The 11,842-nt window shown below is 32.6% G+C and overlaps 1 protein-coding gene and 1 long non-coding RNA gene across 9 annotated transcripts in view; one reads left to right on the top strand and one right to left on the bottom strand.

Annotated features, from left to right (window-relative positions):
* LOC136795604 (uncharacterized) overlaps positions 1-7,287 on the bottom strand; it is a 9,953-nt gene extending 2,666 nt beyond the window's left edge. Inside the window, exon 1 of the long non-coding RNA XR_010843229.1 lies at positions 7,099-7,287. This is a non-coding gene — a long non-coding RNA (uncharacterized lncRNA). The remainder of the gene's footprint in view (positions 1-7,098) is intronic.
* Positions 1-11,842, top strand: part of LOC106679334 (myelin transcription factor 1) — a 263,237-nt gene that overhangs the window by 117,493 nt on the left and 133,902 nt on the right. The window lies entirely within an intron of this gene.

The following is an 11,842-nucleotide window of genomic DNA, read 5'->3' as shown; positions in this document are numbered from 1 at the left end:
TAATGTAAAATGTCATTAGAGTCCTACCAATGGGTAGTTTCTCTACACTCCTGTAACACTCCAATTTAACTTAGATCAGATTTACTAAATGTATTATAATGTACAGTTGTAAATAGCAATAAATAAATATTAAAAAAAAAAGAAAGAATTTTTTGTTTGAGATTTCAAATTTTTTTCAAACATCTTAATAATTACATTATTAAATAAATTAATTTATATATCCACACGCTGAATATACAATAACTATTGCTTATTTCACATTTTAGAATATTCTTTCGTAAACTCTATTTGTTTTAAAACCTAATGTTAGTTATATAGGCATGGCAGAATGGAAATAAATGAATATTGATACAACCACAACACACCAATATATTTATATAAATTGAACTGTCTATTATAATTTACGGTTAATGTATTATTTTAAATGGGTTATTAAAGAATGATTATTATTTAAAACAAAAACCATCGAAAATCCAATTTAGTCAGGACCAGTGACAAACAACGCATGACGCTGTATTCTCTTCACAGTGCTTTTTTAATTAATTAGTCGGCTGTGTGGGGGTGTAGAAAGGCAAACATTTCCCCAGCCTAACAGTTCGAAATTAAATTCCAACCCTGACCATGGTCTTATTTCTGTTAGGAACCGTCGGGTATCATTGATAGCAATTAATTTTTTAATCATTATATTCGAATTTAGTAGGATGATGTATTCAAAGTTACATTGTACAGTTTAAATATTTTATATCTATCGTTTTAAGGAAAACATGAGAGATATAATAAATTCCGTTTATTTTCGCTTGTATTTAAGTCATTATAAAGATTGAGAAAGCGTTGAGCCTTAACTTTTACTTCGTCGTCGTAGCAGAATCACATTTCGCCTAAATACTGTTACGATTACAGAAATGGTTACTTTAGGGGGTTTTATGATAACTTTAAACGTTTATTGTGGTCTCGACATGTATAAAATCCGTAAAAAAAAAGAATAGGATTAGTTAAGTTTTGACAACAAACAGAGTTTCGGACTGAAAGGCGGTACTGTAAGCAGTACTATGCTACCGGCCTACTGGGAGCATAATAATGGTAAAACATTATAGCACACCTTTACTATTGTCTCCTGTTTTCTAAATTAAAAGGATATTTGACAGAAAACGAGGTAAAAGATGAAGTTCAATACTTTCTCAAGGACATAACAGGCATTGGTAATATGCCATAGAACCACTAAAAAACTCCTGCATGCATTGCACAGAGCAGAAACAAGCTCATGTTCAGCTTTTAAATCAATATAAATATTAATGAATATAAAAAAATAAATTAAAATCTGTTACTGAAAGGTTAAGGGTGAAGAACTTTGTAAGGAATACTGTTACTAGACCAACGATTGTGCGAGGAGGTGATTTGGTCAGAATCATGCTTAGCCGCCAGTTTTTTACTCAATAAAGGGTACCCAATTTATGATACTGGGTAGACCCCAGGACCCACAGGGTTGACTCACGGCTACGGTGTAACAGAAAATAATTTTCTACCCAGCCGGATTCGAACCCGGGTCCTTGGAGTTAGAATCATCGTATTTAAATCACAGGATTTATAAAAATTGTATAAAACTTTATTTGTGTTAATCTATCTATTTTCCCACAAAATGACCGTTAATATTCCTTTATCTGTTTGAGGGTCTATAGCACTCCACCACAAAACATCCCTCATGCAGTGAGATCAATAGAGGAATACATAACGAACCGAAGACATCTCCCATCCCCTACCTCACTACAAAGGGATTATTTACGTCCATTAGCCCTGATGAAGGCGACGAGTCGAAAATAACGCAATTAAATTATAAGACGCGGTGTAGGTGTATTATCTGCAGAGCCAGCGGCCCAGGCATTGTAGGAGCATTAGGAGAGAGTCGGGTAATCTCTGAGCTAACCGAAGCAGTTAACTGCTAGAGCAATGCCTAATCTAACTTCATCCCTTCCACCCCTCTCCCCTCAACCCCCTTAGACATATATATAAGGAGGAGCAGTCCTAATCTTAGTCCACAATATCTCGTCTCAATATTAACGGCCCTTACCTTATTTATAATTAACGGCACTAGTAAATATTCTCTTGGTTAGGTACTCAGTGGTCTGCAGGATAAGCATGGCGATGCAGGGGGTTTCTAGAGGGGATACAATACAAGTTTCCTCATCAATATACAACTAATTATAATTAAGAAACTATACACACCTACATCTCTATGATAGCCAGCATGAAATAAGGCGGGTAAGCATTTTTGCCATGTTGCCGCACCTTGTCTTAACAAGACTGAACCAGTCTAGCCTTCAAACCGCCAGTAGTTGGCAACGTCCTCATCAATAGCCTAGTGAGAGTACTCTCATTACTAAGCAAATTTAATACTGCTTATATTGGCATTATAAATTTGATTAATACTAATTTTATAGAGCTAATATTATATATAATTTTAGAATATTATTGCTATTAAAATTATTTTTATTGGAATAAGATAGTTGACCGTATGTAGTAGATTGGAGAAAGATAGTCCGCAACCAAATGAACTTAATTCTTATCAGTCCCGACGAATTCCTTTAAAGTGGGGCAAAACGTTGGTTAACAATAAATAGTTTTCTTTAACTATTTTGATACCTTTATTGAACGCCACCCGGACTATATTCCTCCAAAATATTAAAATTATAGTTTTGAGCAGTCTTTATTTTACCACTATGAACTGTGAAAGAATAATTAAAAGATTCAACAACGTTCTTCAGTGAACGGCAATTTAGATTGCGAAGCGATAGTTGGAAATGCCGAAATTTCTAAGACTCGCCTTATTTTGTACAGTCTGTTATAGGAATATTATATCACAAAAAAATAATAAAATATCCCACTAAAAAAGCATATCATTTTTCAATATAATAATAATAGCTTTATTTAATATTCTTGAACTTTTAAAAGTGAAAAATGAAATTTAAATGTGTCATATTAAAATATTAGGTTTTGAATTTCCAAAGATGGAACTCAGTGACAGCCTAATGCATTTACAATTCGCTTTATTAACTTGTAATTTTTGTTTTAATCGGCTTAGTTTAATGTTTTATAAATAGTACATATTTTTTTAGTGGAATTTCGAGGTTTATTTCGTAGGGCTGCCGCGGAATAAATATTGACAGGTGGGAGTTATACCCAAAACCTTCTGAATCAAATGCTATTTGTCTCAAGACCTAACCAACTCAGCTATCCTCTAGTGTATAGTCGGTAACTACTTCTTTTAAATAACAAGAAAGATCTTGGCTCTTATATTTTAGTTTTATCTCCCTAAAATTGTTGCATAAAAAAATATTAATTGTAAAGAATAACAGTAATAAAATTCACTGTAAATATTTTTCAGTCAAATTTATTGCCAATTCTTGTTTGTTAATTATAATGAATTAAAAGCCTTTTATGCTATTAACAAAAACAGTAAGTAGATTAAACTGATGGTTTCTGAGGAACACCTATTAAAAGAAAAAACTAATTATTAATATTTTGTATATATTTGTACTTTCTCATTAACAAAAGGTAAAACATAATCCCAGAGTTCTCTACCTAGCTCTATCGATTCACACACAAATAAACTACGAATGCCTAAGGTAACTGCGCAAGGAAGAACTCCTTAGATCGTCGAAGCGAGAAATCGCTTTAGCCCACTAGCCTTCAGTTACAACTACCCTAGCGCTCAAGTTTTGTCGAATTAATTTTAACGGATTTAAATACGAATCGAAGCCTGGAGTAGGGGATAATCTAATTCACATCCGTCTCCGGCATAATTAGGGGGGATTAAAAGAGGTATTTACCCCCCGCGGTAACTCGCTTCCTAATCTGATAAGGGCGAAGGTTCTGGAGCCTCCACCTCTGCATATGAATGGGGCAATTCCAGAGCCGTCTTCCGTCTAACGGGCCCCTTCAACTTCTCCAGGCTTTGGGATATATGAAGACAGCCTGTTACCGGGTAATGGTACTGTGTCTTGCAGGCCTTTACTGAGGTTATCTACTGTATTTTCATGTAGACCTGTGCATTGTTTGAACAAACAGGAGTTTGTATGTGTTAGAAGAAAGTGAAGATGTAGTTAATGAAGTATATTTATTAGGCTTCTGATAACTGTAGCAATAATGATAATATAGCAGACAAAGTTTCTCTGTACAATAATCAATCTTTGAATTTCGCTGACCTTTTTAAATACAAAAAAAAAAATATAATAATAAATTTTCAACAGTTTGGACAATCAAAATTAGCCTTTGAGAACATGAGAAAAAGGTTGTAATTTACAATAAGTTATAATCACTTATAATATAAGTTACAAATTTGTAATTTTTAATTTTCCTTATACGGCGTTGAGCTTTGGGCTCCACTAAACCTTCGAATTCCTCTCGTATCCAATCCTTACAATCCAAAATCCTTCGTAAAATCCTAAATGTTCCCTATTTTGTCACAAATAAAATCATCCACAAAGATCTTAATGTTCTATTTGTAACCGATCTAGCCCGAACCAGATACCAATCCTTCCATTACAAACGCCCTAACCACTCAAACCCATTAGTTTCTAATCTTGCTTCCTCTTTTATTTCGGACAATCCTCCGATGCGTCTGAAAAGAAGATGGCCTCGAGACCTAATATTGTAAAAATGTTTTTAGAGTGCTATCAATGGGTAGTTTCTCTACATGCTTGTACCATACCATTATGATTTCCTCAAATTTACTTGATGTATTTATATACAGTTGTAAATATCAATAAATAAATTATAAAAAAAATTTTTTTTTCGGTCATTCAACGGGTCTATACGTTGCATAGGCTTTTATTGAATTATATTTATTTTACTGAAATATATTTTAATAACCTCTTATATATTTTTTTTCAGTTTATAACCACATATAATATGTGATATAACCGTAATATGTACACCAGTAAAATAAATATAATTTAATAATTATATTAATGCATCAATATATAATTAAATAAATAAACAATAATCTAAAGAATGTCATAATTCTTAGTGGATTTTAGTTCCAGTATAATTTTTTCCCTTTCGTTTATCATTCTTTATTTGCCCACACCGTGTTTCTCTGTCTCCTCTTTGAAGAGAATAATCCAGTTTGACAATTTGTATTCTAATTTGTTTTGCATCGTTCTTGTAATATTATGTTTTCCTGTGGAAAAGCTGTTCGTTCATTCATTTATATATTATATTATCACGACATAACTAACTAAACATATGGGGAATTGGATAGAGAAAGATGCAGAAATGGTACAAACAAATATAATAAACACTGTTTTTCTACTCAAAATAAATAATAACTGTATACTCCAGTATTATTATACTCAATAACAAATAAATAAAACTGGAGATTTTTCTTGAAAAATAACGATCAAGGTGGGATAATAGTTTCGTGCAGGAGAAAAAAGGAATCATGTCACTTTAAATTAAGTGACGTAGACAGGTGTTACAACACTCCACAGGTAGGCAAAGAGGAAGGAACACAGGTGATGAAGCAATACAGAACTGAGTGGTTGAAGGCTTATTGATATTAGCTAGGATATAACCGAACCCCAACCACTAATTACCTCTGTATGTCTTAAGTGCACGATGCAAGCTAATGCAATCACCTGTGCCCCTATGATCACATTATCTTTGTGTATATCCCACCGCTGGCGTTACTATCTATACTACATGAGGTGGTTGGGGTTACCGATCTTGCGGTTCAGGTGGCGTTAGGAAAACAATGGCGTGTTTACCTTGCACCCTTAAGTATGTTTGTATGGTGCAAACTTATTAGTTAACTTATTCCGATATGAAAAAAAAATTAGGGAAAAAATTTGTGGTGAAGATAAACATAAATGATCATAAAAATCTCTACCAAAGTTCTGTGCCTTCTCCAGGGAAAAAAAATTAAGTAAGCATGAGACTAGTGTTGAGGCATAAAATTAGAGATCTCTGGGAGCTTCCCGTTTCCAGAAATTACATAGAAATGATTTCTTTTCTCTTAGTCAAAGGTGATTTTCTTAGCCAATGATTCAACATTTGTTCCCTCTTGTTTGACCAAATTAATTTTAAGGGATGTTTTGTCACTATTTCATACGATTTTATCACCTTATTTACGATTCCATGGATGGAACGCGTTCACATATAATAATCTGGATTACTTACAATTTTGAATAGCTTATGATTGTAGCAAAGAAATTTTCAAATTTAAGTTGATGTTTAAAATGTATAAATACAATATCTTCATAATTTATATTCAATTGGATTAAAACAACACGAATTTAGCTTAAAAAGACCCAATAAAGAATTGTCATACCAAAGTTTTTAGTAAAATAACTATGTTATATTTCTATAATAATATTATTATTTACACATAACTTTTGCCTGGGAACTAAGCTATCAAAATTTGTGTAATTTTTTTTTTAAAAATGTATGTATCTCACAAATTTTCATCGAATTCAGAAAAAGTTCTATGAAAAATTGCTTTAATAAAAATGAAATAAAATTACATTAAATAAAATAATTTCTGTCTGTACTTTAGATAAAAAAAAAACACCACCTTTTAAAAATACAGGTTTTACCCTATCAACGTTTCCATGTTGAATATGAACCAGATATCTGAAATATAAATCAGAAAAATATTCGTTACTGTGAATTCATGTTCGTAAGCAATGGTGCTAATCATTGAAAAAATTAAAAGTTTTTTGTAATTTTTTTTTACCATAGCAAGGAATCAAAATAAAAACCGACTATTTTTCATTTAAAATATTTAATAAAAAAGCCTGCCACAACTAAGAACAATTTGAATTTTATTAAATTATCATCAAACATCTAACACATTTTTATTTTATAGTATAGAGCCCTTGAAAAATAGTTATTTTTTTCTCCTATAGTTTCACAATTCCAACCATATTTTCTGACACAAACTTATACTTCTGTTAACTGTTGAAATTTTTTTCTGTTTATATTATACATAATTTCCTTTTAGGCTTTGGAAAACAAATTATGACTAGATGTATCGTTGATACATATTTCATAATGACATTCCTTTATGAAAATAATAAATACATAAATATTTTAAAGCGTTACCTAATTTGTCTATGTAGATTTCGGGCAGTATTGGAGCGGTCTCTTCACTATTGCCATGTTTCTTTCTCATATTTAGGATTATATCTAACATCTGCAAGCTCTGCTTGAGAACGAAGAATGCAATAGCAATAGTGATCCCATACATGATCACTTCAATCCATCTCTCGTAGCGTATGAAGTCCTGTTCGGTGTTCATCTTCTCTGTCTATGGACCAAATTGGGGACTTATCTGTCTAGATACTATACTATCATTATCAATACGACATTGATACCGCATATTTGCTGTTATTAAATATTAACAGTTGGGGCTTATCTATTAGAAAGGAACTCACTCATTTGTATAGCCACTGAGCATAGCAAGTAAGATGTTAAAAGCAAAACAATATTTCTTCCAGGTTTCAAATTTATATTGAACTAAGAATTATTGACACAATATACCACCTAGAAAAATTTTGAAAACCAAAATTTTTATTGCGATAGCATAAGAGTAGAATTGAACCATCAGTTAGGTTAATTTACGGAAAATATTTAATATTATTATATTATGATTGATAAAGCTTGAAATAAATCTAGGAATAAATGAATTATTTTCACCTCTCATTGTGCTGACTTCTCTTTCCTCCTTGCTAAAAGATAATAATTCTCTGTAAAGGATTTCTTTAGCTTTTTCATTTTTTACCGTTTTTTAATTAATTTTTTCTAAAGAAATAATGATTTTATCTTAGTATGATAAGATAATGATAATATCAATAGTTATATTCATATTCAGCTATCATATTATTTATTAAATTTGTATCTATAAATTTTTAAATATTAAATCTTGGACTTTGATTATAATATTAGATTATTTTTTCATGTTATGACCTTTTGGCAAGGATGGAAGAAAAGCCAATATAAAATAAATAAATATTGAACATATATAACAAAAACGTTTAGAAGAAGGATTTTTCTATTTTTCGGCATGTGCATAGGATCATTATAGCATTAACAAAAGAAAATTTCAAATACCTTTGGACGAAAGAAAAGATGAGATGCAATTTTTGAGATACAAAATAATCGATTTTTAACAATAGAAGGACACAATAAAAGAAAGAAGCAGAAACTCTGTTCATAGGAAAAAAGAATGAAGTATAGCGAAATGCCAAAGGAATACTGGAAGAAACGAAGAAGAAAAATAAGAAATAATGAATTTTAATGTTCACGTTTTCCAAGGAGGAACGAAAAATATAAATAAATAATGAATATAATAAAACTAGCACTCTAGAAACTAGTATGGTTTTAATCATATAGTAAGTAATAAGCAGCAAGTTTATGACGTGATATATTCAGTTCTCGTGTTGGTATCTTACCTTAAAGATACGTTATCAAACTCAAGTCTTTGGAATTAAATTGTAGTGTAGAAACTTGGCTGGAAGAAAGAATCTACTAGTGACAGTAGAATACCGAATTCTAGATCATGCAACCAGTGAATGTTGTTAAAGTCATGGCATTTCAACGATTCAAATGCACATTTAAAGCTTTTGGGTTAGATTATGAACGAATCTAAAAAAAAGAGGGATAAAATTGAGTTTGTGGGAGTCTTAACGGAGTTCAGTGGTGAACAGGCAAGTAGGTTAGTGTTAGTATCAACATTTTGATTTGTCATTATTATTCGAAACTAAAATTAATAAAGGTCTGAAGAGGTGAGCGATAAGTTGCTTTACTGATATTAGGTGTATTTATTAAAATCAATCTGAACGTGGTATTTTAACTTTTCCTGAAATTCTAACCATTTTTATAAGCTGGTTTAGTTCTTGTAGTAACAGGTCTTATGCCAGCAATATAATAATATCCTTGTGATTTATAAATGACTTGTTTTAAGTAAATGAAAGAGAAACATGTAATTACGTACCAAGTAATCTACATGTTAGATTGATCACATTACATTTATTTGCTCCGAACCAAGGAAGAGTGAGTGACTCCATTCTTCAAGCAGAACGGAGATACAATCCCGTGCGAGGGTTCGCTAAAGAAGCGGTGTTTGACGAAGACTGCCGTGAATGGCGAACCACAGCGGAGCTTGTTGATTAGATCTCGCCCGCGAAGGGTTTAGAACAAAAGAAGGAATCCTCTCCTCTCCCCGGCGGGACAAAAATGACTATCGTTGATTACTGGGGTCTGATTGTCGAGATCAAACATCTGCTACCCGCCCTTCGTTTAGTTCTTGTCGCTCTGCCTTTTGTCTTCTTCAATCCGTTAGGGCGGCAGTAATTCGGCTAACTCTCTTAGTTCCTTCGCGAAACACTGGCGAATCGTTTGGGGTCGATGAATTGCAAGGCCGCGGAAAAAATGTAACATTTGTGGTACCTTGAGAATTTTCGAGAATCGATTTTTCACATCTTTAGTTTGTTTGTATGTTGTAACATGTGATTTTATCCAGTAAAACTTTGATTAGTTTTTTCCAAGTAGAGTGTACCTAGAGCCGTTTATAGCTAATTTGTTAAATTTTGTTCACATATCAAGTAGTGTATTTATTTTTAACATACATTTTTAATAAATATGTCCTAAAGTTAATTATTGTTTTTATTTCATATTATTCACCTGAACTGGCAGTGCATTATTTTAAAAGATAATAAGTTTACTTCATTATAAGTCTTTTGTGAAAACCACTCCCGAAAGTATTTTCTCTCTCTGTTTTCAAACTTGTATTATAAGAACATGAAATCAATAGGGAGATTCCAACATAACACTGGCGCCCAGACACCTTAGAAACAGAGAACAAGAAAAAGAGAGTGGAAAAGCAAATAGATATTTATTCGTCTAAATGATGGAAAAGTTGGCTGCTAGGGGCCGGGAGGTAGGTGCATTGTTTTCCCATTTGGGCCCCCCTCTCGAAGTATATATGAAAAGCGCTCTCACCTCTTCACTTTTCGCTAGTGAGCCAGGCCGGGATTTGCATAGGGAACGTCAGTTGGCTGAGGAGGAAAACAAGGAGGATTTTCAGCTCCGGTCTGGGGAATATGCATTTCAAATCAGGAACCCTCCGCGGAATAATCTCACATGTGAGCCTTGAGGGCAGCCCTTCGCTGATTTAAATTCGAGTAGCTTTATTTTAGAACCCACCCCTCCCTACACACTTCCCCAGCTGGCGCACCGGGCTCCCTCTAAATATCACCAACTTTCATCTTTGCATGGCAAAGGGCAAGGAGCTTGTCCAGCGCATTGCGTATGCAGCGAGAATTCGAGAATAATGGTCCAGGAATAGCGCAGTTGAATGTGTATTATAAGACAAAAAATATTATTTATAATAATATTCTTACCTCGGGGAAGCCCGTGCAGAAAATTCAATGGAGTTAGAGAAATGGAATGAGAACCATTTCTCTAACGCAAGGTCACATTTATTTCAACTAATTATCCACCTTAAATCCGATGGAAATAAAGATGGTGCTCGACTAAGTTTTTAAATGTCCCTCATTTTTCACTCTGCGCTCACATTGTAAGATATTCCATACCACGTAAGTAAAATATAGAAAATTAAAGAATGACATTTAAATAAAGATTATTAATTAATACTTGTAATATATAGTTGAGTGTCCTTAATGAGAATTAGAATTTTTCTTATTGCCAATCCGACTAACCAATTATCGCCATTGTTTAGGTTTTTGTGCTATTAATTATCCGTTCAGGACATAGTCTAAAAATATTATTTTTTACCTTTAATCAATTCAATTAAATATCCTTACATATAAAATGGTTGATCGTATAGAGAATTATATTTCAATATAGCTATATGTATAATTTACTAATATTCCTTACTTGTGAAAATTAAATGCCCTATAATTCTTAGTATCTTAACAAATTATTATAAAAAGAGAAGAAATAGCTAATTTGCGAGAACAAAATAAATAAACTGCCTCCATTTTAAGTAACTCACTCATACTTGACTCGATAGAACAAGTTGAAGTTGGGTCCCTGAAGAAGAGAAATGAAATGCCAAGTTGAGTGGGCTTCATCTTGCCGATGAACAGAGGAAGTGTCGGGTTGAAGTGGCGAAAGTAAGGCAATATTTGAGCCGGCCTTTTGATCTCGCTGGTGTCCTTTGAGAGTGGATTAGTAGCCCCAGCTGATGGGAGTATTACAAGGCTCCTCTCAGGGCCCATTATTGTCTACTCTCTTCGTCTTAGTGTCTTGTCTTCTTAGTGGCCTTCGCCTGAGGAAGTAATGGCTAAATGGCTCCGCTAACCGCGCCCATTGATTACAGGTCTGGATATACTGGGCTAAAGCGGATGTAATGATTGCTAAAATAAACTTAATAGTTTATAAAGTAAGTCGAGGCAAGTGGATCACAAATTTGCAAAAAGTAATTATTGTCAACTTACAGTAATGATTTTAGAAAAAAAAGAGGGCCTCCTCGTTCCATAAATTAAAAAAAAAAATTAAGCATGAACTGAATATGATTGCTTCAAGATGGATTAAGCTCTGAAGTTGATAAAATTATGTGCTTATACATTAGTCTATTTTATTAAACAAATAGACTTAATGATTTTGCTAAAAATAAAAAAATTACCCTTGAAGTTTTTCACAAAATAATTTGAAGAGCCTTCACAAAGGCACTGTATCTTAATGTATTAAGGACATTTAAAGATTCGCTAAAAAAAAAAAAAAAAAAAAAAAAAAAAAAAAAAAAAAATTCTAATATGTTGCTGTTATATATATATAATATCATAGTAGCTGTATTCTTGAAAAACTATTTTTGAATTTTGGG

The sequence above is a fragment of the Halyomorpha halys genome, unplaced genomic scaffold (assembly GCF_000696795.3).
Source record: "Halyomorpha halys isolate HHAL.00 unplaced genomic scaffold, Hhal_1.1 Scaffold194.1, whole genome shotgun sequence".
Taxonomy (NCBI): domain Eukaryota; kingdom Metazoa; phylum Arthropoda; class Insecta; order Hemiptera; family Pentatomidae; genus Halyomorpha; species Halyomorpha halys.
The sequence above is the reverse complement of the archived record's forward strand: the minus strand, read 5'-3'. Positions and strand labels throughout refer to the sequence as shown.